Source organism: Neoarius graeffei, chromosome 17, assembly GCF_027579695.1.
Source record: "Neoarius graeffei isolate fNeoGra1 chromosome 17, fNeoGra1.pri, whole genome shotgun sequence".
Classification (NCBI taxonomy): Eukaryota; Metazoa; Chordata; class Actinopteri; order Siluriformes; family Ariidae; genus Neoarius; species Neoarius graeffei.
The window spans coordinates 2,331,489-2,336,725 of record NC_083585.1 but is presented as its reverse complement, the minus strand read 5'-3'; the positions used below and the strand labels follow the sequence as shown (position 1 = coordinate 2,336,725).

Sequence of the window (5,237 nt, the reverse complement as noted above, 5' to 3'; positions counted from 1 at the left end):
TCCTCCGGGTGCTCCGGTTTCCCCCACAGTCCAAAGACATGCAGGTTAGGTTAACTGGTGACTCTAAATTGACCGTAGGTGTGAATGTGAGTGTGAATGGTTGTCTGTGTCTATGTGTCAGCCCTGTGATGACCTGGCGACTTGTCCAGGGTGTACCCTGCCTTTCGCCCGTAGTCAGCTGGGATAGGCTCCAGCTTGCCTGCAACCCTGTAGAACAGGATAAAGCGGCTAGAGATAATGAGAGGAGATGAGATGAGATAACTGATGGCTTCTCCTCTACCAGTGAGACAAGGTGGATGCATATAGCTGGAAGAGCTTCATTTCAAATGGTCCATACTCATTTGGTTTGATCCACAGTTCTGTTATAGTACATTCAACTCCTGATCAGTACAAATTCCATTAACAATTAGTCTCATGCTGCAGTATTACATTGATAATAGTGGTGCAGTTTAATTGTCAGTTGTATGATGGTAATTAATGACTACTTAAGATCAAAAGAAAACAATTATAGTCTTGTTTTAAACATCACTATAAGGTTACGTATTTTAAAACAGTCATATAACATGAACAATAAAGTTCAAAGTACAGGTCATTTTCAGCCAAAACTGTAGTAATAGCCATATTTAATTTGACAAATTTAAAATCATGCAATGTCTACAAGTTGGTGCACTTGTAGGTTTTAAATGTAACTGAATAAGTAAACATCTTTCCAGACTGATCAGTGATGCAGCTTCTCTCCTGAGTGAAGGCGCTGGTGTTGGAGAGAACAATGATGAGTAAAACTCTTCCCACACTGTGAGCAGTGATACGGCTTCTCTCCTGTGTGAATGCGCTGGTGTTGTTGGAGATCACTCTGACGAGTAAAACTCTTTCCACACTGTGAGCAGTGATGCGGCTTCACTCCTGCGTGAATGCGCTGGTGTTGTTGGAGATCACTCTGACAAGTAAAACTCTTCCCACACTGTGAGCAGTGATACAGCTTCTCTCCTGTGTGAATGTGCTGGTGTGTTTGGAGAGCACTCTGACGAGTAAAACTCTTCCCACACTGTGAGCAGTGATACGGTTTCTCTCCTGTGTGAATGCGCTGATGTTGTTGGAAATGACTCTGATAAGTAAAACTCTTCCCACATTGTGAGCAGTGATATGGCTTCTCTCCTGTGTGAATGCGCTGGTGTTGTTGGAGATGACTCTGATGAGTAAAACTCTTCCCACACTGTGAGCAGTGATACGGCTTCTCTCCAGTGTGAATGCGCTGGTGTTGTCAGAGAGTACTCTGCTGAGTAAAACTCTTCCCACACTGTGAGCAGTGATACGGCTTCTCTCCTGTGTGAATGCGCTGGTGTTGTTGGAAATGACGCTGATAAGTAAAACTCTTCCCACACTGTGAGCAGTGATATGGCTTCTCTCCTGTGTGAATGCGCTGGTGTTGTTGGAGATGACTCTGATGAGTAAAACTCTTCCCACACTGTGAGCAGTGATACGGCTTCTCTCCTGTGTGAATGCACTGGTGTTGTTGGAGATTACTCTGATGAGTAAAACTCTTCCCACACTGTGAGCAGTGATACGGCTTCTCTCCAGTGTGAATGCGCTGGTGTTGTCGGAGAGTACTCTGCTGAGTAAAACTCTTCCCACACTGTGAGCAGTGATACGGCTTCTCTCCTGTGTGAATGCGCTGGTGTTGTTGGAAATGACTCTGATAAGTAAAACTCTTCCCACACTGTGAGCAGTGATATGGCTTCTCTCCTGTGTGAATGCGCTGGTGTTGTTGGAGATGACTCTGATGAGTAAAACTCTTCCCACACTGTGAGCAGTGATACGGCTTCTCTCCTGTATGAATGCACTGGTGTTGTTGGAGATGACTCTGATGAGTAAAACTCTTCCCACACTGTGAGCAGTGATACGGCTTCTCTCCAGTGTGAATGCGCTGGTGTCGTCGGAGGGTACTCTGCTGAGTAAAACTCTTCCCACACTGTGAGCAGTGATACGGCTTCTCTCCTGTGTGAATGCGCTGGTGTCATCGGAGAGTACTCTGACGAGTAAAACTCTTTCCACACTGTGAGCAGTGATACGGCTTCTCTCCTGTGTGAATGCGCTGGTGTCGTTGGAGATGACTCTGCTGAGTAAAACTCTTTCCACACTGTGAGCAGTGATACGGCTTCTCTCCAGTGTGAATGCGCTGGTGTTGTCGGAGAGTACTCTGCTGAGTAAAACTCTTCCCACACTGTGAGCAGTGATACGGCTTCTCTCCTGAGTGAATGCACTGGTGTTGTTGGAGATTACTCTAATGAGTAAAACTCTTCCCACACTGTGAGCAGTGATACGGCTTCTCTCCAGTGTGAATGCGCTGGTGTTGTCGGAGAGTACTCTGCTGAGTAAAACTCTTCCCACACTGTGAGCAGTGATACGGCTTCTCTCCTGTGTGAATGCACTGGTGTTGTTGGAGATGACTCTGATAAGTAAAACTCTTCCCACACTGTGAGCAGTGATACGGCTTCTCTCCTGTGTGAATGCGCTGGTGTCGTCGGAGAGTACTCTGCTGAGTAAAACTCTTCCCACACTGTGAGCAGTGATACGGCTTCTCTCCTGAGTGAATGCGCTCGTGTCGTTGGAGAGCACTCTGCTGAGTAAAACTCTTCCCACACTGTGACCAGTGATATAGCTTCTCACCTGTGTGAACATGCTGGTGTTTTTGGAGAGCACTCTGTTCAGTAAAACTCCTTCCGCATTGTGAGCAGTGATACGGCTTCTCTCCTGTGTGACTGCACTGGTGTGTCTTGAGTACATTCTGATGACCAAAACTCTTTCCACAGTCTGAGCAGTGGTGAATTTCCTTCTGTATATCATTATGAGAAGTGTCAAAAGTGAGAGCATCAGATGATGTTGGCTGACTACTGGAGCATTTGGAGGGGATCTGAAGCTCATATTTCATCTCTCCTGATTCCTGTAGTCTCACATACTCTTCATAGTGGCATCTCTGGATGTGTTTGTCAAGGTAAATTTGAGATGCATAGTAACGAGGACATGTGGAGCAGGAAAAGACCTGCAGCAAAGTCTTCTTTACTTCTGGAGAAGTGAAAGGACAAAAATCAGAAATTGAACATAAAATGCAACAAGATTATAAAATATAACACTAACCCAATGTAAGGGAGCATTTTTACTGAACCTCAAACATTCAAGATTCTACATGAATCAAGACTGACACAAAAAAGTTTGAGGACTAACATACAGCAGTCTCTAACTAGGAGTACTGGTACTGTAGATTCAATAAAGGTACTAGAACAGCAGCTATGCACAGCATTGGCCATAGCCCCGTGGGTCTGAGCGACCAAGGGGGAGTTGTTGGTTTCTGTTTGATCTAATGTCAAGTCTAGTTAATGGCAAGCCTTGCCTTATTTACAGCTCATCCAGGATTGTGAAGGAAACTCAGCCCTTGCATTCAAAGATCCAAAAATGGGCCTTATTTATCATGCTGGATATGAATAGATTTATTTGCAAATGGTTTCTAGTAGCATTTACACAAGAAAGTCTGTATTTTTCATCTGGATTAGGTTGTCAAGTTTAAAACACATTAATTTCAATAACACACAAATTTAATGAAATTAAAAATTGTGGGATTTTGTGAAACCCAGTTGATTCATATTAATGTAACTGATGAAAGAAAGCCAACATCCAGAAATTAAGACATTAGTCATTTAATTAAATAAAAATGTAGGCGTATAAAAAAGGGACAGACTGCAACGATTCAGATGGCATTCAAGTAGTTCTGCAGTAGTATAGGAATTTCCTTACTGCAGTACTTGAAGAATGCCACGGTGTGGTTTGTCGTAATAAAGCAACCAAACTTCCACCTGTTTAATTATTCATTCATCTGATGCTATTTGTCCCTTAACATGTTGAAGTTCTTCAGCTACAAGAGTTTGAGGAGCTAAAAATAAACATAATTAAAACATTATTTCTCCATGGCATGACTCTTGTGGAATCACTGAATTCCATAAAAATACAAAAAATTTTATTGCTTGTTAAACTGCTTGATAATATAAGCATCATCACATATACTCCTGAAATAAAGCAAATGTGTTCCAGTTGATTTGTATAATGGTTGATGGGTTTGACTGACATGTGCATTAGCCAATTAACAACTTCGCTTGGTTCAGGCATGCTGCATGTGTGTTCAACTAACTTATCTTCAGCCAGCTGGTTGGATTGCACTGAATGTATTTGTGGCAGCAGGGGCATGGCCAGGGAAGGTGAGTGGCAAAGTCAATGCACCTGTTGTCAATTAAATGTTGTGTGCGTATTTGTTGCAGTGACGGTGGAGGTTAGAAAAGGATCCCTCCTTTTCTAACATCAGCATGATGGAAGAGCGTGAAGAGAAGGGAGCTCTCCCGACCAGAACAAGAGTGTGTTTGTGTATGAGCAATGAGCAAGTGAGCGAATGAAGCTGAAAAGCAAGGTAAATAGTAAAAATAAAGTAGTGCGTGTGAACATCAGCTCCCGCCTGCCATGCTTCTGTACTCCACCCACATCAGAGACATACTATAGTGGCACCGAAAGCCAGGAGTATGGAAGGGAATCACCACATGCAGTCCTCCCCATTTAAGGATCTCATCCATGCCCTTGTTACCACCCAGCAGAACCAGCATCAAGTGCTGACGGCCTTCTGGAAGGAACAAGAGCAATGCTTTGAATCCTTGATGCTGGCCCAGCAGGAAGATCGCCAGGCATTCTGCTCGTCTTGGCGGGGGCCTGGATTGCCACCGCAGCAGACCCTCCCCACCTCACCCTCACGAAGATGGGCTCACATGATGATCCACAGGTCTTCATCGCTCTCTTCGAGCAAGCTGCCAAAGCATGGGGGTGGCCAATCAAGCGGCATGCCTACTTCCACTACTGACCGGCAAGGTGCAGCTCGCCATGCAGCAGCTCCCCGCCAACAGTTGGCTCATATACGTGGACCTGAAGTGAGCCATCCTGCAGTGTGTCAGCCACACCCCGGAACATCATCAGTGCTTCTGGACGCTGACATTGGAGAAGGTCGGCCAGCCGTTTGCATTTGGCCAACAGCTCCAGGATGCCTGCTGGCAGTGGCAGAGGGCAAACAACTGTGACACTGAGGGGATCATCGACCTGGTGACACTGGAGCACTTCACTGCGGGTCTTCTGGAAGGAACGGCGGAGTGGGTCCAGTGTCATCGCCCGGTATTACTGGGTCAAGCCATCGAGTTGGCAGAGGACCA

The 5,237-nt window shown here is 45.2% G+C and overlaps 1 pseudogene; it reads right to left on the bottom strand.

The window, feature by feature from the left end:
- Window positions 1-263: 263 nt before the first annotated feature.
- LOC132864554 (zinc finger protein 850-like) lies at window positions 264-2,929 on the bottom strand (annotated as a pseudogene).
- Window positions 2,930-5,237: the final 2,308 nt, after the last annotated feature.